Source organism: Zingiber officinale, chromosome 5B, assembly GCF_018446385.1.
Source record: "Zingiber officinale cultivar Zhangliang chromosome 5B, Zo_v1.1, whole genome shotgun sequence".
NCBI lineage: Eukaryota > Viridiplantae > Streptophyta > Magnoliopsida > Zingiberales > Zingiberaceae > Zingiber > Zingiber officinale.
In genome coordinates, this window is record NC_055995.1 from 90,966,928 (window position 1) to 90,991,883 (window position 24,956).

General features: G+C 42.2%; 1 pseudogene; it reads left to right on the forward strand.

Moving 5' to 3' along the window:
* The first annotated feature begins 6,856 nt into the window (after positions 1-6,856).
* Positions 6,857-6,928, forward strand: LOC121988145 (annotated as a pseudogene).
* Positions 6,929-24,956: the final 18,028 nt, after the last annotated feature.

Below are 24,956 nucleotides of genomic sequence, written 5' to 3' on the forward strand. Positions count from 1 at the left end.
TCTTGGAGGCTCTTCCAAGTCAAGAGGCGGATCAAAGCAAGAAGAAGAAACTAGGGTTAGGGTTTGTGCACTCATTGTAAGCTTGTATTTCTTTACTACCCTTTCTTCTTCTTGTATTGAGTCTTGTAGGGCTTCTCCGCCCTTGGTAGTTACCATAAAGGAGAGTTTCATTAGTGGAGGGTGCGTGCGTTGTGTGGATCCTTGGATTAGTCACCTCCCTTGGAGGTGGATACCAAGTAAAATCCAAGTGTTAGCGTGTTTGTATTTGTTTCTTTGTATTTCCGCTGCGCATCCTTGAAGAAACGAGCAACGCCGACGACAAGCACGCGAAGAGCTATTCACCCCCCCCCCCCCTCTAGCTACTTTTCGGTCCTAACACTTTCCTCATTGTCAATCAACACGTACTCATCAAAAGTTCAAGTTACTACCCTTAAGCACTAAACAGAGAAGATTCTTGTGAAATCCTTTTACGATTAACCCCTGTCTCTAAGGCACCTCAGTAGATCACAAGAATGTGAATCTGATCAGTATCATTAAGGATAGAGATAGGGGGGTGGTTTGGTTTCCTACTTCCTTGTGAGGAATTGCCTCTCCTTTCAAGGGAGTATCCTAGATGTCCTTGAACGGGCTACCCCTATCACTAGGGCCCCTCGAGTATACGATCTAAGAGCCTATCTTTACGAAATTAGCAATTCCTACACAATCAATTAATACGACATGATAATCTGAAGTTTCATGCATATCAATAGAAACAAGACAAGTGAAATCATTCAATGAGAAAAAGGCATAAACATGAGTCTTACATCAATACTTATCCACAACTACTCCCTAATCCTAGAACAAAGAATCTACTCCATAGACACAGGAGAAAAATCCGAAGACATAGTATAATTAGACATATAATCCTAAACAAGAAGAGAGAGAGAAAAGAGATGCTTATTCAATGTCGTCCAGTGATTTTCGGATCCAATCCTTTGCTTCTGGAGTTGATGCGGTGATGGAGGTGATCTTGGATCGTCGAACGGAGGTCCGGGACAGCATGGAACGACGCCAAGGTATATCTCTCTGACGGTTCACCCCCCTCCTCGGAGAAGGGTTAAAGGCCCTTTTATAGGCTAGGGCACGGGCGCCACACGACCCGTGCCACAGCCGTGTGAGATCCGCAAGGCCAGCTCCTCCCTCTCTTCGGGGTAGAGTGGCACGGCCATGCGAGATCCGCACGACCAACTTCCTCTTCCCTTCGGGTCTGCATTGCACGGCCGTGTGAGGTTCACACGGCCATGTGCTTCTTGGCTACTAGTCGTGAGGCACGACCGTATGAGGTTGCATGACCGTGTGCTGCTCTCTCTCGGGAATGGCCACACGGCTGTGCAGGGTTGCACGACCGGTGTCAAGTGGCTCCCTGCTTTGCTCCGATGCGTCAGCAATCGCTGTTTTCACTCCAAAAGTTATCCCTATCAATATAAAGCTAAACAAAGAGTAGATCTCCAACAAAAGAATAATTAATGCAGAATAAACAATAGGAGAGATGATCGTGTAAAGAATATATGCAAATTAAGCAAGTGAATGTGCGTTAAAACATGCATAACGATCATAATGTCTACGCACATCACACCCTAGACTTGAACCTTTGCTTGTCCTCAAGCAAAACACTGCAATCTATGTCCATGAGTTCCTATAGTGTATCATAATCTCTAGTGCATTCGCCTAACTCTATCAATTAGTTCCATTGATAAACATGATTGTGGAGTAATCCAAGTATGACCTAAGCATAAGTTCTTTGTGCTCGGTGCAATAAGTGACTCAAACTCTTCAAGTTTCAATTTTCTGTCCTAGTCAAGTCACCATACAATTGAGTTCCTAATGTTCCCGATGATAGGCACTTACCTGTCACACACTTGGTTCATTTTCCTTAAATTACACAAGGTCTCAAAGGATACTACTCAGAATCAAGAGAAACATAACATTTATTTCCCCAGTAACCTAACTCGGTCTCAAAGGGGTAAATTGTTAATTTCCACTCACGACAACTATTTTTTTATCCCTTATTCAACTCTTTTTTTTAAGCGCCATAGAAGCACTAATCACAAATGCATGATACAAATGTTGGGATTTAGATTTTTTCGAATAAGCTTCCATGATCCGAGGTCATCCAGTAACCAAAATATAACTAAGGAATCCCCATGGGAACACAAGTACTAAACAAATTGGATGAATCATAACTATTTCAAAATATTTCTACTATTCAAGCTTAAGTGAAGTGAAAGTAAGATCCTTAAAGTTAGGCCAAGACTTATACTAAACTCCGTACAATACTTAGCTTATTTCATGCTACTAAAGATAGAGAAAGGAGATACACCAAACATACTAACACTATCTCTACAACACATGAATTAAGAAAATACACGTGTTAGTCATTTTGCTATCGAACAAGTCAGCAGAAAAAGTAGAAGGTTTGATGCTCTCAAGTATGCCTCAAAACTATTTTTTCATTTTTTTTTCAAAATAAACACGATGAAAAACTACAAGTAAGAAAAGAACGTGCAATATGCAATATGAGACTGAAAGATAAAATGAAATGCAAGTAGATAAAGCAAACTAGATAAATATGTAGAAAGAAAAAGAAAATGACTCGACTCAACTCAGGTTGTGCAGACACAACACCCCCAGACTTAGACTTTTCATCGTCCCGATAAAAATCAAAATGGTGGCGGGGGAGGGGGATAAGGGGGTCCTCGTCGTGTGTCGAAGGGAAATCTAAGCATACCAGGGAGGTGGCCAATGTGCTGATAATATTGGTAAAGAGCATTTACTTGTTGTCTAGTAATATCCATATCATCGATGAAATTCCTCATTCTTTCCTGGTTAACCTCATAATCCTGAACAAATCCTGTCACCTGGCTATGAAAGTCCCTAGTAAACTGAAAATGGTCCTGTACCTCCCTAAACTGGTCGTCAGACAACTTGAAGTGACCCTCCAATAATTGTTGTTGGGTAGTGTACTTCTCATGAAGCAAGTCTAAGGAGGCACGAAAATCAGAAAAATCAAATCTGGAAGGTCCTGTATCATAGGTCAAAGAGTGCTTAGCAGGTTCCGAATATCCGGAGAGTTGCGGGAGTTCGATGACAAGGGCTCTTAGTGGTGCTCAGTATTTCCTACAAGGGAGGGAACAAACTCGGGTTCTAAATCAACGATCACCCAGTTTGCGGGATTACTAATTGAAGTGCGCTTAGGACAAGGAAGGGGTAATGCGTAACCATCGTTCCTAGGAAAAGCAAATTCATTCTCATCCCGACAGATCATCTTCATTGCAAGGAAAGAATCGATGTCGATCTTATCATTACCATGAACGACCTCCAACCTATCAAGCTCACAATCCAGATTTATTGCTATTTGGGTGATTAAACCTCCAAACACTATCATCCCTGAAGATGCTTTACCTGCTCTCAACAAATTTTGTAAGAAATGAAACCCAGAATCAAAGTCGACTTGATTTAGCATCGCTCAAAGAGAATAAAGCTCCACTTTTCTAACAACCCCATCACTCTCACCTCGATCAAAGATTGTTTTGCTCATCACACGGTGAAGGTATCTAAAAGTGGGGTTTAGCATGCGAGATGTCTTTGCTCTAGAGGGTTCATAAGGGTTCTTTGATCCAGTGATTGAAGTCCAGAATTCATTCCAGTTAATATTACTATCAAATCCACAGGCACCACCAGTAGGTAAACCAAAATAGGTATTAAAATCATTAAACGTCCACCGAATTTCTTTGTTCATCAACCTAAAAGTTATGACCCCTATGTAGTCATCCTCAGAAGAAAATTTAACATCAATTAAACTTAAAAATTCAAGGACTAGGTGGGGGTAAGTTGGTAAACGTGTGTACATAATGTCATTCTATTTTAAGGAGCTGATCATCCAATCTATGTCATCCCTAATTTCTAACCTATCCATGGTAGTTGGATCCATATATCTAGTGCACACGATTCTTCTAACAATAAAAATATCATATCTAGCTTTATGTTCTTGATTTCTAAAGATAATATTAAATTCGTTGTTGTTACCTTCATTGTGTGCCACCCTTTTGCCTTTGACCTTGGAAGAAGAAGCCTTTCCTTTGCCTTTATCTCCTCCTGGCGCATCTCCTTCGTTAGATCCACCGCTTCCTCATCAGAGTCTCTTTAGGATTTGAGACATGATATGCAAGGTGAATTGGGTGGAGGTGGATCTTGGATATAGAGGAGGTGAATCTTGAAGATGGAGAAGGAGAAAGAAGAAGAATAGTGGAATTGTTCCTCTCTTTACGGATTTGGGGTTCAAAGAAAACTTAGATCTAGATCTAGATCTTGGTAAAGATGAGTCTTAGATGTAAGTAATGAAGGTTGATGAGGCGTAGTGGGGAAAGAAAGGTTTTTGGGAAAGGAAGAGATGGGAATTAGGGCTTTTTAAGGTGGTTGTCGGCGCACACGGGTAAGACACGACCGTGTGCTAAAGACACAGTCTGGTGATTTGGTCGTCACACAGCGTGCCGGTTGGCATGGCCCCTTCTTTTCTCCTCTCGATCGAGATCGCATGGCCGTGTCAATTGACACGACCCGTGCATTCTTCTCCTCGGGTGGCTTCGCACGGCCGTGCCAGTTGGCACGACCCCTCCTTTCTTCCTCTTGTCTAAGAACACATAACCGTGTCAATCAGCATGGCTCGTGCATTATTCTCCTTGGGCGGCTTCGCACGGCCGTGTAGAATCACACGGTTGATTCCCTTGCATGTGTAGTGCCTCGCCTTTCTCCTTTTTGACCCCTCAAACGCCCCCATGCCCATGAAACGATCACGGCCAACTCGTGGAGACTAACACACACCTTGAAAATAAAGACCTAACAATAAAAATACTTGATTGAACTAAATAAAAAAAATATAGAAGGACAATTGGATAACTAATTAAAACAAAACCCTTGGGTTGCCTCCCAAGGAGCACTTGTTTTAGGTCTTTAACTCGACCCCGTATCAGTTAATGTGGACTAAACCCATTGAGGCACAGCTCTCCTCCTAGGGTTAATGCTCTAGTTTGCTCTTTCAGTTTCACTCGTGCAGGACAAATACACTTCTCATTGCTTGTTGGAGGCAACCTCTCAAGCTTTGCCAAATCACGCATCATGCCTAGCGGCCTCCCATGGAAACTGCATTCCTCAGCTTTGTGTATATTCGATTTGTTGGAATTTTCCTGAGAAGAAGAGATGCAGTCAGGAGAATCAAATAAATCGAATTCTAAACTTTCTTTACCGATCACCAGGGATAATTTGTGACTTTTCACATCGATGAGGGCTCCAGCGGTGGCAAGGAATGGTCTTCCAAGGATGATTGGGATCTTGGGATCCTCCTCCATATCCAGGACAAAAAAATCTACAGGAATGATGCATCCTCCTATCTCTACTGGCACGTCTTCCACTATACCCATTGGGCATCTACATGAATGGTCAGCCAATTGTAGTGTCATAGTAGTAAGTCTGATGTTCTAGAGTCCTAGTTTCTTACATAACGAGTATAGAAGTAGGCTGACACTCGCTCCCAAGTCATAGAAAGCCTTGTGTATGAGCTCAGAGCCTATTTTATACGGTATAGAAAAACTTCCTGGGTCTGGAGCTTCGGGGGAATGTCTGCCGTGAGTAGAGCGTTGCACTTCTCCGTCAATGCTACAATCTCAAAATCACTCTTCTGTCTTCTGTTAGATAGAATACCTTTTAAAATTTGGTGAACTTCAACATTTGGTGCAGTGCGTCTATCAGAGGTACTTCAATGCAAATTTCTTTAATCTTCTTAAAGAATTGGCGGAACTCTTCATCCTTTTGGGATGTTATTAGTTTTGAGGGGAAAGGAATCGTCTGGTTTTGTGGGGGAAGTGGAAGAGTCCCTTCAACTTTCTTGATAATCTCCCCCTTATCCTTGTTCTGGACCAAATTAGGGATGAGAGGAGAGGGTTCTTCTTCTAATTCAATTCCTTTTTGGGCAGTCATCTGGAGATCTCCCAAAGTTCGTCTGCTCCTTGGCTCAATGCGGTTGTAATGTTCCACCGGGTTTATGTCAGGCTTTCTCAGAAATGCTCCTGGCGTTCTTGAAAAGGATTGGGCTATCTGGGTGATCTGACTATCTTGTATCTTTTGATGCTTTTCAAAATTCTCCATTCTTTGATTCAATTACTTAATTTCGTTCTTCATTTATTTTTGCTCCAAGAGAGCTTCTTCAAACATCTTTTCAATTCTGGATAGTTGAGAGGGTTGTTGTTGTTGATGAGTCTGTTGTCCAGATTGGTAGCTTTATTGCCCAGGTTGGTAGCTTGGCTTTGTTGATCCTTGATCTTGATTGCCCCGGTAAGAAAATTTTGGATGGTTCCTCCACCCAGAGTTGTATGTGTTGGAGTAGGGATTGTTTTGCCTTTGGTTATATCCGACTATCGCATCGCATTGCTCAAGTTGATTTATTTATGCTTATATTGGCCCTAGGGGGCAAGTATCTTGAGCATGATCCGAACTTCCATAAGTTTCGTATACATACACTATTGCATTGGCTGTGTTGTTCCCCATGGTCTCAAACTTCTTGGTCAGAGCATCCAACTTTGCAGACATGAGCGTGATTGCATCTACGTCAAATTTTCCTGATGCCTTGACTGGATACCCAGGGAAGGAACCTCCAAATCTCTCGGTTGCCCACTAATGATGGTTCTGGGCCACATTCTCTATTATCTCTTCAGCTTCATCAAGGCTCTTGTTCATCAACGCCCCTCCTGCTGCAGAATCGAGGGACACATTCGTGTGATAGTTCATTCCATTGTAGAATGTGTGTAGCACCAACCACTTCTCGAGGCCATGATGGGGGCACTATCTCAGCATACTCTTGAATCTATCTCATGCTTCGAATAATGATTCTGAGTCTATCTGTTTGAAGCTTGCAATTAAATTCCTCATGTGCGCAGTTTTACTCGACGGGTAGATTTTGTCCAAAAATTTTTGCTCGCACTGCTCCCAAGATGTAATGTTATTTGTTGGTAAAGAATTAAGCCACTGCTTGGCTCTATCTTTCAGGGAAAATCCAAAACAAAGTAACCTTACTGTTTCAGGCGAGACCCCATTCACTTTCATAGTGCTACAAATCTCATAGAAAATATCCAAGTGATGATTTGGATCATTATGCGGTCCTCCTCCAAATTGATTTTGCTGGACCATGTGGATTACTGTAGGCTTGATTTCAAAATTATTGGCTTCAGTTGGTGGTCGGGTGATAATAGACTGAAGCCCTCGTGCATAAGGTGTTGCGTAGTCCTTCAAAAGCTTATCAGCCATTTCGGAAGTTTCTTGTTCTGTTTGGAGTTTTTTCAAGTTTCTTCTCCTCAAGTAAGTTCTATCAATTTCTAGATCGAATGACAAAAGATTTCTTGAAAGATTAGTTCTTCGCATGCAAGAACAAGATATTGAATAATCCAAGTATAGAGTAAAAGAAAGAGTTAAAAAATATTCTTTTATGTTTTAATAAGAATGCAGGAAGTAAAGCGAAAATAAAGAAAAACAAAGTCTAGTCTAATCCAATATGATTATCACTAATGTTATAGACGTAGTCCCTAGCAACGGTGCCAAAAACTTGTTACGCTTCCGCAAGTGCACGGATACGTCATCAGTAATAAAAGATTATCGATCCCACGAGAACTGGTTATAAACACTAGCAATTGTTCACGTAGAATTAGCTAAACTACCGATCGTTGTAGGTGAACTATTTCTTAAGAAGAAAAGAACTTGGGAAGTAAATGTGAGAACCAGTGAGAGAGAGAGTTTTACTCGGCTTGGGAAGAGATCTAGGAGTTCAGTTTCGTTGTGGTGGTAGTTGATGTATCATGTTCTGTCCTTTCCTCATTGTTAATCAACACCAACTCATCGGAAGTTCAAGTTATTACCCTTAAGTACTAAACAGAGAAGATTCTTATGAAATCCTGTGACGGTTAACCCCTATCACTAGGGCGCCTCGGTAGATCATAAGAATGCAAATCTGATCGGTATCATTAAGGATAGAGATAGGGGGTTGTTTTTTTTTCCTACTTCCTTGTGAGGAATTGTCTTTCCTTTCAAGGGAGTATCCTAGATTTCCGTGAACGAGTTACCCCTATCACTAGGGCCCCTCGGGTATACGATCTAAGATCCTATCTTTACAAAATTAACAATTCCTACACAATCAATTAATACGACATGATAATCTGAAGTTTCATGCAGATCAAATAGAAACAAGACAAGTGAATCATTCAATGAGAAAAAGGCATAAACATGAGTCTTACATCAATACCTATCCACAACTACTCCCTGATCCTAGAACAAAGAATCTACTCCATAGACGCAGGAGAAAAACCCGAATACATAGTATAATTAGACATATAATCCCAAACAAGAAGAGAGAGGGAAAAGAGATGCTTATTCAATGTCGTCCAGTGATATTCGGATCCAATCCTTTGCTTCTGGAGTTGATGCGGTGATGGAGGTGATCTTGGATCGTCGAACGGAGGTCTGGGACGGCGTGGAACGACACCAAGGTATATCTCTCTCTGACGGCTCGCCCTCCTCCTCGGAGAAGGGTTAAAGACCCTTTTTATAGGCTAGGGCACGAGCGCCACACGACCCATGCCACAGCCGTGCGAGATCCACACAGCCAGCTCCTCACTCTCTTCGGGTAGAGTGGCACGGCTGTGCGAGATCTGCATGGGCAACTTCCTCTTCCCTTCAGGTCTGCATTGCACGATCGTGTGAGGTTCACACGGCCGTGTGCTTCTTGGCTACTGGTCATGAGGCACGGTCGTGCGAGGTTGCATGGCCGTGTGCTGCTCTCTCTCGGGACACGGCTATGTAGGGTTGCACGGTCGGTGTCAAGTGGCCCCCTGCTTTGCTCCGATGCGTCGACAATCGTCGTTTTCACTCCAAAAGTTATCCCTATCAACATAAAATCAAACAAAGAGCAAATCTCCAACAAAAGAGTAATTAATGCAGAATAAACAATAGGAGAGATGAACGTGTAAAGAATATATGCAAATTAAGCAAGTGAATGTACGTTAAAACATGCATAACGATCATAATATCTACGCACATCAGTCCTCCAGTCAATCGGGAAGGTTATCCCTTCCATCCTATCGATATGCACCACTAATGAAACTTGCTCGATTGGCTGCTCTATCGTGATTGGCGACATGAACTCGCTAACTTTGCCAACTCATCTGTCACTTGATTTTTTTATCGGGAGATCTTTTGTATAATGACCTCCTGGAAGTTTGCTCTTAGCTTCTCAAAAGCTTCTGAATATAATTTGAGTCGGGAGTTGGTTATCTCGAATGCCCCCAATAGTTGTTGAGCGGCTAATTGTGAGTCCGAGTGAATGATGACTTTTATGGCTCCAACGTGTCGCGCAACCTACAGGCTGGCTATTAAGACTTCATATTCGGCTTCGTTGTTGGTGGCTCGATAATCAAGTCGCATGGAGAGTTGCATCCAATCTCTCATGGAGAAATTAGAAGGATGTCGATCCTGCTTCCCTGTCGGGTGGATGAACCATTGACATATATTCTCCAAGCTGCTTTCGACTCGACGCTTTGGAACTCTGTAACGAAATCTGCCAAGGCCTGAGCTTTGATCGATGTTTGGGGCTGATATTGAATATCAAACTCGCTCAGTTCGATTGTCCATTTGATTAGTCACCCAGACACCTCTGGATTGAGGAGGAATCTTCCTAGGTCGCTGTTGGTCATCACAATGATTGGATGTACGAGGAAGTACGGATAGAGTCTCCGAGTGGCAAGCACCAAAGCGTAAGCTAACTTTTCAAGACCAATGCAGCAGGACTCTGCATCTTTCAATATATGACTTAGGAAATACATGGGTTGTTGTTCGTGACCATTCTACTTTACTAATGTCGAGCCAACCGCATATTCAGTGGTCGATAAGTAGATCTAGAGCGGCTCTCCAGCGCTTGGCTTAGCTAATATAGGTAAGGAGTTAAGGTATTCCTTGAGCTCTTCTAACGCCCGGTCGCACTCTTTGTCCCACTGAAATTTTGTCGCTCGGCGCAACACTTTGAAGAATGGCAGGGTTCGGTCGGATAACTTGGATATGAACCTGGACAATGCGGTAATCCATCAGATTAGCCGTTGGGCCTCCTTAAAATTGTGCGACGGTGACGTGTCTTGCAGGGTCTCGACCTTGCTCAGATTCGCCTCAATCCCCCGCTCGGTGATGATGTACCCCAAGAATTGACCACTCTTTGTGCCAAACAGGCACTTGCTCGGGTTTAGCTTTATTCCATATGCCCTGAGAGTTTAGCAAGTTTCCTCAATGTCTGCGCAAAAATCAACAACTCGGAGGGATTTTATTAATATATCATCGATATATACATCCATGTTGCAGTCAATCTGTCGCCAGAACACCTTGTTCATGAGCCTCTGGTAGGTAGCATCAGTGTTCTTGAGTCTGAACGACATGATGTTGTAATAGTACATTCCATCGGTCTTGATAAAGCTAACCTTTTCTTGATCCTCTCAGGCGAGCGGCACTTAGTGGTATTCCTGATACGTGTCGAATATACAGATCAGCTCACATTCCACCGTAGAGTCCACCATCTAGTCTATCCAGGGCAGTGGATTGAAATTCTTTGGGCACACCTTATTCAAGTCACGAAAGTTGATGCAGGCCCGCCATTTGTTGCTCGGTTTGGAGACCATCACGATGTTAGTGAGCTAGCTCAAGAACCAGACTTTCCGTATGTGGTCGGCCTCTAGTAGTTTCTCTATCTCCACCCGGATGATCAAGTTTTTCTCTGTTCTAAAGTCCCCTTTTTTGTTTTTTGCTTTACTAGCCGAGCGTTTGGTCGGGCATGGAGCTCGTGTTGAGCCACACTCGGATAGATGCCGGGAAACTCATGTATCGACCAAGCGAACACATCATAATTTTGTTTAAGGCAGACGACTAGCTCTGCCTTCTTTGCACTTTCCAGATCGGTGCTACGAAGGTGGTTGCCTCCGACCGGTTGGGGTGGAGCTGAACCTCCTCCTTTTCTTCGTAAACTAGCATCGAAGGCTTCTCTGTGATAGCATTCACCTCCAAGCGCGGATTTTTTCGAGCAACCCTTGCTTCTGATTTGACCATCTTAACGTAGCATCACCGAGCGACCAACTAGTTGCCTTTGACTTTGCCCACCTTGTCGTCCACTCGGAACTTGATCTTCTGGAAATAGGTGGATACGACCGCCTGAAACTCGTTGAGGGCCAATCAGCCCAATATAACGTTGTAGACTGATGATTCATCGATCATGATGAAGTTTGTGGTCCTTGTCCTCTTCAACCGCTCTTCCCCGAGAGAGACGACTAGGAAAACTTGGCCGATCAACAACACCTCGTTGCCTGTTAAGCCATAGAGCGGGGTCATCATGGACAACATCTCGCTCTGGTCGATTTGCAGCTAATCGAATGCCTTCTTGAATATGATGCTCACTAATCTCCCTATATCAACAAAGGTTTGGTGAATAATGTAATTAGCTATTACCGCTCGGATGATCAGCGCATCGTCGTGAGGGATCTCGACTCCCTCTAAGTCTCTCAGGCTGAAGCTGATCTCAGGTCCTTCGGCCCGCTCCTTGCTGCAGCCAACAACATGGATTTCAAGTCGTTGAGCGTGTGACTTCCTCGCTTGGTTAGAATCATCGTCGGTCAGCCCCCCCCCCCCGACAATCATTCATATTTCTCCCCGAGCGGCATTGCCCCTGTTCTCCTCTTCTCAAGCCGAATGACTGTTCTGCTCGTCAAAGACTTGGGCGAGACTTTGATTATTTCTTTGCTGGGGCTGATGGTGGCGTGGCTCGGCCACCCTTCTTGTTGGAGCAATCCCAATGGTCCGTGTAACCATGTATTTTGGTGTTTGGGCAAAGGGTTTAAGTTAGGTTTACCCTTGTATTTGATATGTGTATGTGAGTGTGCAGGTTTGCAAGATACATATATGACTCAGCTTGATGGCTTGAGCTCCGGTGAAGGATGGAGCATCCAAGGAACCGTGGACAAGGTAACAAGGACAAGGGTTGAGGGAAGCGACTTCGAGGCATACACGAAGGATGACATTGGGGATGAGCCGCGGGCTTGGATGCATCCGAGGGACGAGAGCCAAAGGAAGTAGGCTTTAAGGCAAGAGGTCAAAGCTACAACGAATAAGAGTCAAGTGAGTCATAAGGGTGAAGGTCCGAGTGTTGAGAGACTGTACTTGGGGTACCAGTTGATTGATGGAAATAGCATTCAACTGGTTCAGTCGACTAGGCAGTTGACTGGGAGCGAACAGAATGCTTCTGTTCGCTCGGCCAGTGTGGATTAGTCGACTAGTACTTTCACCAGTCGACTGGTATCGAGTCGTTGGATTGTAACGGTCGAATATCCACAGAGGACAGTCGACTGATGGTTTTAACAGTCGATTGGTAGGCAGGTTTTTTCAACCCATGACCTATATAACCAAGACTTTGAAGATTAGTTAAGGCAGATGAAAAAGAGGTGGTTAACCCCTATTAGTAGTCTACCAATTCTCTAGCTTCTCAAGAGTTCTTGTGAAAGTTGTGGTGAGGTTTCTCCACCCACAAGGAGCTATATAAGCTAGCCGAGGTCTTTCGGGGAGTAATCCACCGACGGATAGGGATCGCCCACCTTACGAATAGCCGTGGAGTAGGAGCCTTATCTCCGAACCACGTAAATCGATGTGTATTGATTTGCGTATTCTTTCCTTATTTTCTTTAGCTTTTGTATTCATATTTATTTTTGTATTATTCCTGTTAGTTAGAGCTCTAGAGCCAATCATTTGATGATTGTATTATGGACTTATTGTATCATATTCTTATATAAATAAAGGCATTTGTTTTGGTTATTATACTTACTTGTATTGGTGCCAAATAAACTAAATATAATAGCGTCCTTGAGTAGAAGGTTCTCACCTATATCAATCGGTTAGTTGAACCGATAGTGAGATGATATAGGGAACACTACTCTTAATCATTCCTAATCGAGTATTAACATTCAGGGACAATGTTAATGTAATAAGACTAGCATGTAGGTCAACTCGATGACTTGATCTCACAAGTCATGGATATAGAGATATCAAGTTGACACATGGGTATGCATTGGAGAATGTATACTGAATGACCCGCCATGAGAAAGTTTCATGGATCGTTATATGAGTGTCATATACTTTCTCATGTGGCTATTAGTATGACTACTAGTCCTTAGACCTGAAGTCACCATAGTTCCCTACATAAGGAGTTATGTACTTTGGTTTCGTCAAACGTCACCCGTAACTGGGTGGACTATAAAGGCGATTACTGGGTATGTAACGAATTATGCAGAGGGATGTGAGTGATGTAGATGAGATCTATCCCTCCTATATGACGGGAGAGACATCGATATTCTTGATAGAGTGAGACCACGAAGTGCATGGCCATGCCCAAATGAGTCAATATGAGATATTGAGCTCATTTGATTTAGTGAGTCTACTTGGAGTTCAAGATTTAGATTGGTCAGAGGATGACACGGTCTATGCCTCACATTGATCAATCTAGATGTCTAGGATAGAAGGACACTTGTCATATATTGTGAGGAGTCACAATTAGTAGTCACAAGGTGATGTTGGATCTCAACATTCTTATAACTTGGGTAGTAATGATGTGTTGCTAGATACCGCTCATTACTTATGCTTCTAAAAGGGTTTAGGAGTATTGCCAACGTTATAAGAACCTATAGGGTCACACACAAAGGGAAATTAGATGGAGATTAGGTTCATTTGATGAACCTAAAGGATTAGGTTCATGTGATGAACCTAATTGGATTAAGAGTAATCCAAATTATGCTAATTGAGTTGGACTCAATTTGGTTCATGTGTTAAGTGAGTCTAATTTGGACTTAGACTCATTGAATCAATTTAATTCAATGAATAGAGATTCATTAAATTAAAATTGACTTGAACCAATGGTTAGATTTGATCAACCATGGGAGAGAAGTGGTCAAGTTTGACTTGACTTGAGAGGAAGATGAAGAGTCAAGTTTGACTTGACTTTATGTCACCTCATTGGTGAGTTGGCATTGAGTGGGCCAATGATGATGCTCCACATCATCATGGTTACTTAAGTGAGATGCCACCTCATGGGAGTTATCAAGAGTTGTGACTCTTGGTATCCCATGGAGGTTACAACCTCCACTAAAGTGGCCGGCCACTTTGATTTCATGTGGAGAGTTTCATTTTTTTTTTTGTGGTAACTCCCATCTTCTTCCTCTCTAGCTTTCTTCTTGCTCTCCCTCTCCTCCATTACTGATCTCTAAGGTTGCTAGCACATCCTTAGAGATTTTTCTCCATCTCTTGCTTGTGTCGATACACATAGAGAAGTGTCTACTTTGACACTTTCGAGATCCGACGAACCGAGGACGAGCGGGATTGCGAAGGGCTTCGCATCAAGGGTAAAAATCTCTTAACATATAGTTCTAGTGTAGATCTATATGTTGGTAAACTCGTACTCATAATTTTGTTTTCGAAAGTTTTATCTTCGCACGGATCCGGTGGCGGGGGTTTCGGGGTTTCCGCGACGCGAAAAAGCGATTTTCGCGGCCCGAAAAACCCAACAGTGGTATCAGAGCCACGTGCAAAGACTTGTACGAGTTTACTTTTGATTTTTATGGAAAATATAGCTTCTGTGATTTTCTGTAAATTTAGGTTTTATTATAGTTTTTATGGGTAATTTTCTCGTAGAAGCGAAGCACAAGTGTTTCGGCACCTGTAGGCTTTTGCTACTGGGAAGATTTTTCCAAAACGGCTTGGTTTCGCCCCAAATCCTTTTGGGACAGCGGGCTAAGGCGCTATAGGATCGTTAAGGAACCCTCGCGATGGTTAGATCGCGGGTAGGGGCGCTGCCCCTGGCCCCGCAAGGGGATTTGTTCCGCGATTGCGCCCGAAAACTGCTAAACGGAACCGCCGAGAATTTTACTCGTAAAAATTGTAAAAATTGGTATTAAAATTACAGAAAATTATAGAAAAATACATAATTTAGAATTATGTATAATTTGTGATAGTCATGGCCCAAAAGACCCAATTGGATTGGAATAAATGTGTTGTAATTCATAATACGGCCTGCGTGCCGTGATGTGATGTACGTGTTGTATTTTTATTCGTGACCTGCGCGTCGTGCCTTTCTCTATTTTATATTCTTGTTGTAAATGTGTTTAGACTCGAATGTAACTCGAGTTTCAAAATTGTAATGTACAAAATTGAAGCCGTGGAAGGTCCACTCGAGACGGAGTTACGAGGAGGGCGCGAGCAACACAAGGTGGTCAAAGGGAGGAGCTTGAGAAGTTGTTGACCCTAGGTTGACCATCCGATCTTCTCATTGGCTTGAGAAGATCGTAGTAGGGCCATGACTAATCACAAATTAATTTAATTAATTGCTTGTGTATATGTGATGCATGATTAAGTAATTAATTAGTGCCTAACGATTAGATTATATCTAAGTCGTGCACATGATGCACCCCACGATTAGATTAGATCTAAATTGAGTATATGATACGCATCATCATTTAGATTAGATCTAAATCACATCAACTCTAATGCCTACCGTGCCGTGATACCTATCACTACCTCGATCACATGTGTTGTTGAATCTGCCAAAGCAGAGCAACACATATTATCTTGGTAGGGTACGGAGGGATAATCTTGGTCCCGCTTATCAACACATGGGCGAGTACAAACTCAATTAGATTGAGTATTCATAGTTAACTCGGTTGGATCAAGTATAACTATAGGCATTCTTCCAATGGTTGGAAAGATAGGACATAAATCACATTTATATTAATTCTTGGGCGTATTAGTCAAAGGTAATTCAAGTTTTAATATAACTGCGGATAATGATCCTATAAACAAGAGTTGCATAGAGATGTAATTGGTAAATCGTTACCTACCGATCGTACTAAATCTTGGGCGTATTAGCCAAAGCTAACTCAAGAGTTAGTATGATGTGGATCTTGTCCCACATGAATTATAGAATTCAGTGGGAGCATCATTTAGTTAAAGGCCTAATTAAATGATTTAAAAGAATATGATATTTATTTTCTGCATTTTTCTGTTGTAGAATTGTCATGACGTCAAACACGAACAATTTCTCTCTGCGTTCTGTCCTTAAGAAGGACAAGCTCAACGAAGCAAATTTCCTGGACTGGTATAGGAATTTGAGAACGTTCTGGAGCAGCCCATTCCGGAGGCACCTCTTGCCACTGCCACGCGAGCTGACCAAGATGCTTATAAGAAGCATCAAGATGATGCATTAGATGTATCATGTCTTATGCTCGCAACCATGAACTCTGAGCTTCAGAAGCAACATGAGTTGATGACTGCTTATGATATAGTTGAACATCTTCGTCAACTGTATCAAGGACAAGCAGGGCACTGGAAGAGGAACTTCACAAGATACCTGGAAGATCTTAAGAAGAAGAGAAATAAGATTTCTACTTCAGGTATAAATGTTATAGAAGTCAACCTCTCTATTTCTTCATCGTGGGTATTAGATATCGGATATGCTTCTCACATTTGTACTAATGTACAAGCGCTGAGAAATAGCAGAGCATTGACAAAGAGCGAGATAGACCTACGAGTAGGCAATGGAGCACGGGTTGCTGCTGTTGCTGTAGGAACTTACTATCTATCTCTATCCTCTGGGCTTGTACTAGAATTAGATGAATGTTGTTATGTGCCTGCCTTGACTAAGAACATTATATCAGTTTCTTGTTTGGACAAGAAAGGGTTTTCATTTATTATAAAGAACAAATGTTGTTCAGTTTATTTAAATGAAATGTTCTATTGTAGTGCACCTCTGATAAACAGACTCTATATTTTAGACCTTGAGAACCTTATCTATAACATAAATACCAAGAGGTTCAAGTCAAATGACTTGATCCAAACCTATATTTGGCACTGTCGCTTAGGTCATATAAATGACAAACGCCTATCCCAGCTCCATAAGGATGGTTTGCTGGACTCATTTGATTTTAAATCTTATGAGACGTGCGAGTCATGCCTACTAGGCAAAATGACCAAGACTCCCTTTAGTGAGCACAGCGAAAGAGCGACTGATTTGTTAGGACTCATACATAGTGATGTATGTGGCCCTTTCAATGTCGCTGCTAGAGGCGGTTATAGGTACTTCTTCACATTTACTGACGACTTCAGTAGATATGGTTATGTGTACTTGATGACACATAAGTCAGAATCCTTTGAAAAGTTCAAAGAATTCAAGAATGAAGTACAGAACCAGCTTGGCAAGAGTATTAAGATACTTCAATTAGATCGAGGTGGAGAATATCTTAGCCATGAGTTTCATGACTATCTAGCTGAGTGTGAGATTCTATCCCAACTCACTCCTCCTGGAACACCACAGTAGAATGGTGTATCCGAAAGGAGGAATCGTACCCTATTAGATATGGTACGATCTATGATGAGTCACACAGATCTTCCGACATACCTTTGGGGCTATGCTCTAGACACGGCAACTTTTATACTCAACCGAGTTCCATCCAAGGCCGTGATAAAGACACCATATAGGATATGGACTGGGAGAGATGCCCAGGTGTCTTTCATGAGGATTTGGGGTTGTGATGCTTATGTTCGACGTCAAGTCTCAGACAAATTAGGACCCAAATCTGACAAGTGCTATTTCATTGGATATCCCAAGGAAACTAAGGGATATTACTTCTACATTCCCAGTCAGCACAAGGTAGTTGTGGCAAAGACTGGGGTCTTTCTAGAAAGGGACTTTGTTTCTAGAAAGACTAGTGGGAACACGTTCAATCTTGAAGCAATTCAAGATGCGGACCATAACACTGAAGCCTCGATGGAAGTTGAACTGGAACCACAAAGTGTTGTGGATGATGTTGTTCCACAAGGAGTTGAGGAACAACAGCCAGTTCAAGTAGACCTACCTCTTCGCAGGTCTGATAGGGTACGTCGTCAGCCTGAGAGATACTCATTTCTCTTGTCTGACCATGATGACGTTGTGCTCATAGAGGATGAGCCTACCACCTATCAGGAAGCTGTGATGAGATCAGATTCCGAGAAATGGCTAGAGGCCATGAGATCTGAGATGGAATCCATGTACACCAACCAAGTATGGACTTTGGTTGATCCACCTGAAGGGGTAAAACCCATTGGGTGTAAGTGGGTCTTTAAGAGAAAGACTAACATGGATGGACTTATCTATAAGGGTCGCTTGGTAGCTAAAGGTTTCAAGCAAATTCATGGTATTGACTATGATGAAACCTTTTCTCCAGTAGCGATGTTTAAGTCCATTTGGATCATGCTTGCTATTGCAGCTTACTATGACTATGAGATATGGCAGATGAATGTCAAAACCGCGTTTCTGAATGAAAACCTACTCGAGGATGTGTACATGACACAACCTGAGGGTTTTGTAGATCCACAGCATACTAGCAGAGTATGCAAGCTGCATAGGTCCATTTATGGACTAAAGCAAGATTCTCAGAGCTGGAATCTTCGATTCGATGATGCAATCAAACAGTTTGGTTTCATCAAGAACGAAGATGAGCCTTGTGTCTACAAGAAGGTTGTAGGGGATATAGTTGTCTTCCTCATATTGTATGTGGATGACATACTACTCATTGGGAAGGACATCCTTTTGCTTCAGTCTGTCAAGACCTGGCTAGAGAGTTGCTTCTCAATAAAGGACTTAGGTGAGGCATCCCGCATTCTAGGGATACAGATATATAGAGATAGATCTAAGAGATTGCTTGGCCTAAGTCAGAGTACATACATTGACAAGGTACTCCTTCGGTTTGCCATGCAGAACTCCAAGAAGGGATTTCTATCGATGTCACATGGCATGAGTCTTTCGAAGACTCAAGGTCCCTCTTCTAGGGAGGAGAGAGACCGCATGGATCATATCCCTTATGCCTCAGCCATATGATCTATCATGTACGCCATGCTATGTACTCGACCTGATGTCTCGTATGCTTTGAGCATGACGAGCAAATACCAGTCAGATCCAGGTGAAAGTCACTAGATAGCGGTCAAGAATATTCTTAAGTACTTGAGAAGGACTAAAGAATATTTCTTGATATATGGAGGCAATGATGAACTAGCTGTAAAGGGTTACAGTGATGTCAGCTTCCAGACCGATCAGGATGATTATCGATCGCAGTCAGGGTTCGTATTTTGCATTAATGGTGGTGCTGTAAGCTGGAAGAGCTCGAAGCAGGACACAGTAGCTGATTCTACGAAAGAGGCCGAGTACATTGCTGCATCAGAGGCAGCAAAAGAGGCAGTTTGGATCCGCAAGTTCATCACTGAACTTGGGGTGGTTCCCAGTATCGCTGACCCTATTGAGCTCTATTGTGACAACAATGGAGCTATAGCACAGGCAAAGGAACCTCGCTCACACCAGCGGACCAAACACATACTACGGCGCTTCCATCTCATTCGAGAGATTATCGAGAGAGGAGATGTGAAGATATGCAGAGTACCTACAGAGGCTAACATCGCAGATCCCTTGACCAAGGCTTTGGCACAGAGGAAGCATGATGGTCACACTAGGTCATTGGGGCTTAGAGCCTACACTGATTGGCACTAGTGCTAGTGGGAGATTGTTAGTTAGAGCCCTAGAGTCAATCATTTGATGATTGTATTATGGACTTATTGTATCATATTCTTATATAAATAAAAGAATTTGTTTTGGTTATTATACTTACTTGTATTGGTGTCAAATAAACTAAGTATAATAGCGTCCTTGAGTAGAAGGTTCTCACCTATATCAATCGGTTAGTTGAACCGATAGTGAGATGATATAGGGAATACTACTCTTAATCATTCCTAGTCGAGTATTAACATTCAGGGACAATGTTAATGTAATAAGACTAGCATGTAGGTCAACTCGATGACTTGATCTCACAAGTCATGGATATAGAGATATCAAGTTGACACATGGGTATGCATTGGAGAATGTATACTGAATGACCCGCCATGAGAAAGTATCATGGATCGTTATATGAGTGTCATACTTTCTCATGTGGCTATTAGTATGACTACTAGTCCTTAGACCTGAAGTCACCATAGTTCCCTACATAAGGAGTTATGTACTTTGGTTTCGTCAAACGTCATCCGTAACTGGGTGGACTATAAAGGCGATTACTGGGTATGTAACGAATTATGCAAAGGGATGTGAGTGATGTAGATGGGATCTATCCCTCCTATATGACGGGAGAGACATCGATATTCTTGATAGAGTGAGACCACGAAGTGCATGGCCATGCCCAAATGAGTCAATATGAGATATTGAGCTCATTTGATTTAGTGAGTCTACTTGGAGTTCAAGATTTAGATTGGTCAGAGGATGACACGGTCTATGCCTCACATTAATCAATCTAGATGTCTAGGATAGAAGGACATTTGTCATATATTGTGAGGAGTCACAAGGTGATGTTGGATCTCAACATTCTTATAACTTGGGTAGTAATGATGTGTTGCTAGATACCGCTCATTACTTATGCTTCTAAAAGGGTTTAGGAGTATTGCCAACGTTATAAGAACCTATAGGGTCACACACAAAGGGAAATTAGATGGAGATTAGGTTCATTTGATGAACCTAAAGGATTAGGTTCATGTGATGAACCTAATTGGATTAAGAGTAATCCAAATTATGCTAATTGAGTTGGACTCAATTTGGTTCATGTGTTAAGTGAGTCTAATTTGGACTTAGACTCATTGAATCAATTTAATTCAATGAATAGAGATTCATTAAATTAAAATTGACTTGAACCAATGGTTAGATTTGATCAACCATGGGAGAGAAGTGGTCAAGTTTGACTTGACTTGAGAGGAAGATGAAGAGTCAAGTTTGACTTGACTTTATGTCACCTCATTGGTGAGTTGGCATTGAGTGGGCCAATGATGATGCTCCACATCATCATGGTTACTTAAGTGAGATGCCACCTCATGGGAGTTATCAAGAGTTGTGACTCTTGGTATCCCATGGAGGTTACAACCTCCACTAAAGTGGCCGGCCACTTTGATTTCATGTGGAGAGTTTCATTTTTTTTTTTGTGGTAACTCCCATCTTCTTCCTCTCTAGCTTTCTTCTTGCTCTCCCTCTCCTCCATTACTGATCTCTAAGGTTGCTAGCACATCCTTAGAGATTTTTCTCCATCTCTTGCTTGTGTGGATACACATAGAGAAGTGTCTACTTTGACACTTTCGAGATCCGATGAACCGAGGACGAGCGGGATTGCGAAGGGCTTCTCATCAAGGGTAAAAATCTCTTAACATATAGTTCTAGTGTAGATCTATAGGTTGGTAAACTCGTACTCGTAATTTTGTTTTCGTAAGTTTTATCTTCGCATGGATCCGGTGGCGGGGGTTTCGGGGTTTCCACGACGCGAAAAAGCGATTTTCGCGGCCCGAAAAACCCAACAATTCCGCTATGCAACTAACGAATACTTAGGAAGTGATCGATTTGGGGCACCAACTATTCAACCCCCATTCTAGCCAGCCATACAAGATCCTCAATAAATGGTATCAGAGCGAGGATGCTCTCTTGCGGCTAATTGCCAAGGAAGCAAGAAGATGGCTGACTTGATAGCACCTCCAAATTTTGAAAGAGGAGGCTTATGGGACATCACGTATTGGATGATGAAGATGGAGGTCTTCTTCAATACAGATTGGGACACCATGATGGTGGTCAACGAGCCATTCGAAGTCCCAAGAGACAAGAAAGGGAAGAGACTTCTACCACATCATTGGACGGAGGAGCAAACCTCATGATCAAAGGCAAATGATAAGGTAATATCTATTTTAATTGATATTTTGCCTAATGATGTGATGAGCCGTGTAGGTGAATACAAGACTGCCCATGATTTGTGGAGCAAGATAAAGAAGGTTCCTTGGGAATAACCTATGCCTACATAAGAACAAGAAGAAGAAAAATCTGAAGAAAGGGATGAGGTGGTTCAAGTATAGGAGGAGCAACCGGAAGGTGACGAGTGCTCAACTTCCAAGGAGGAGGAGAAGGATGAGGAAATGTCATCCACAAGTGTGGATGAGGAAACAACCTCAAAGGTTGAAGAAGAATCCATGACAAGTGAAGAAGGAGTCTTGGAAGTCAACCTAGTGAGCATCTCCACCCAAGTGAAGTTAAAGGACCACGTCATTTGCTTCGGGGCAATAAGAAGGGACACTACAAAATTAGGTGTTCGTTGGGTAAGAAGAAGGTAACTCCTAAACCCATTCAAGTTAATTTAAATACTAACAAGGGTTGTAGGAATAAAAAAAAAAAACCCCAAGGAAGGAGATTGCGCATCATATGCTTCACGTGTGGGGAGAAGGGTCACTACCACACCAAATGCCCCAAAAAGCAGGAGATCAAGAAACTTGCATATTTAAAGAAGTGGGAAGAGAAGATGAGAAGCAAAAGTTAAGGGGGAGTTTCAAGGGTAAGGGAGGTATACCCTAACTTGAATTGCAATTATAATTCTTATACTCCCATGCATACTAGAAATAATTTTCATCATTTACCCATGCAAAATTTTAGATTTAAATATCTTGATAGAAATAAGGTAAATCATACCCCTAGGAGATCTATGCATGATAAATCTAGAAATGGTAGACCTAAGAAAAACCAAGGCATTAATCCCAAGAAGGGGAGACACATGCCTAGAATGGATAGGTCTAGGAATGTCTAAGGTGGACATGTTGATTCTAGGGTTAGGAACCTAGAAAGGAAAAATCAAGCTTTGAAAGCAAAGCTTGATCAATTGGAGAAAATCCTAGATAGATTCAATGTTGGATCTAGATGATTAAGTATGGTGTTGGGTAGCCAAAGACCCAATAATGATAGATCGGGTTTGGGATACCGATCAAGTATCTCCAAGGCTAAGGGAAAGTCTTATGCTAGAGTTGCATATGACTATAGCAAGGAGAAGTCAATAAATGGCAAGGGAAAGTCATTTAAAGGTAAGGATAAATTAACCAAGGACAAAGTGTCCAAGGCTAAGAAGGTTAGGTTTATAAGCCAAGTGTCACCGGAGGTGCACCGATATGACCTAGCAATTGTGGATGAATCACCCAGGGAGGTGGCTAAAGTTAAGAACTCTAGGGGGAGCTCTAAGAGTCAATTTGAGACCCATGGAAAATGAATCTCAAGTGGATTTACTTGGGAATCTAGATTGGGTCATGAAATGTGTCAAAAGGTTTGGAGACGGATTTGAGTCTCAACCTTAGGGAATTAGCACACATGGTTTGTGTTTTATGCATAGAAATATGACATTGGGTCATATAGCATGATAATTAGTATTGGAAGTATAGATGTCATTCAAACCAATGCTAGGGATGCATTATGGGTTAGTATGAGCAAATACATCAAGAGGAAGCTAAAACTAGAACTTTAGGTCAATGTTCAATTGAACCATTTAGCTGGTTTTGGGTTTTGTGTCAATCTTGGGATTGATGATAGATATATTTTTGAATATATTTTTTCCAAGTAGACATGGGTAAAAAAGACCTTTCCACAGAATTTGGGGATTTTTTTATGTCTGTGGAAATTTTTATGCATTTCTAAAATTGGATTCAAAATGTTGTTTGGGTTGAAATCAGGGTGCCAATCGACTGGTACAGTTACCAGTCGACTAGTAATAGTATTTATCGAACACAAAATGGTTTTGTGAGTTTGTTTTGATAAGGGCAGTCGACTGATGATTTTGGCAGTCGACTAATACCAGTCTGAAATTATTTTTAGCACTAGATTTTGATTGGGTCAACTCGTTTAGATGTATAAGATCCATGGGGGATAAATACATGAGTTTAGGGTTAGTTTGATGATCAAGTTTTCGACAATTGGGATATTGTTGGAGATTTTTTATTTTAGGAAAATGGGGAGAGGTAGGTTTAGTTGGGAAAACCTTAAATATCTTTGCATAAAATTTCTAGTTCAATGGGGAGAATAAGTGTAGGGGGAGCCTTGGGATACGTCCCAATGCATGTTTGTATTTTTGATTTGGTGGTGTAAGTCCAAGTGTGTAGCCTTGGCAACGTAAGTCTATTCGACGGTGTAAGTCCAAGTGTGTAGCCTTAGCAACGTAATGTTGGTGCAGTGGAGGCCGGCAAGAGGGGGGTGAATTACCTGAAAAATAAAGTATACCCTCCTCGTGCTTTCAACTAAAAAATGCAATAGTAAAATAATAGCAGATAAATTAACAGAAATGAAAAGGGACTCAGCTATTTACTTGGTTATAACCAAGAAAGTTGTTAATCCAAGGCAGTAAGAAAAAACGCACTGAAGAATCTCCTTCTCTGGGGGCGGAGAAGCCTTTTACACTTTGGAAGCTTAGAACTATTGCTAGGAAAGACTACACAGTTGATTGCTTGAGTTATTTTTTAATTCCTAGCTCCAGGGGCCTTTAAATGGCCTCTGAAAATTCTATCTCGAGGGCCCAAGGCGCCTCCAACAAGGTTCAAGGTGCCTCCAACTCGGTGTAGCGGATAGAACTCTATCCGCTGCGAACGGTCAAATTTGACCAGGCTGAAAGGCGCCTCAAAGCAAGTCTAAGGCACCTCAGTGTTTGAGGTGCCTCAGATTGAGGCTCGAGGCACCTCAGCTTGAGGCGCCTTCAACATTGGTTGAAGGCGCCTCGAGCAGTCTTCTCAGCTCCGTTTCTTCTTTGCTTTGACTTCTGAGGCTCCGTTTGTTTGGGTGATTGCGGCCAACCGAAATAGGGTTCACTCGAACCCAATTTCCGGCCTTCTCCTCGAGCAGTCTTCCGTCCCGGTTTAATGTCCCTCGAACGCAGCGCACGTTCTTCTCGCCCACCGGTGTACTCTTCCGCGGCTCTCTCGTCCTTCGGACGCACTGAGCCCGTCGGCTCACTTCCCGTGCC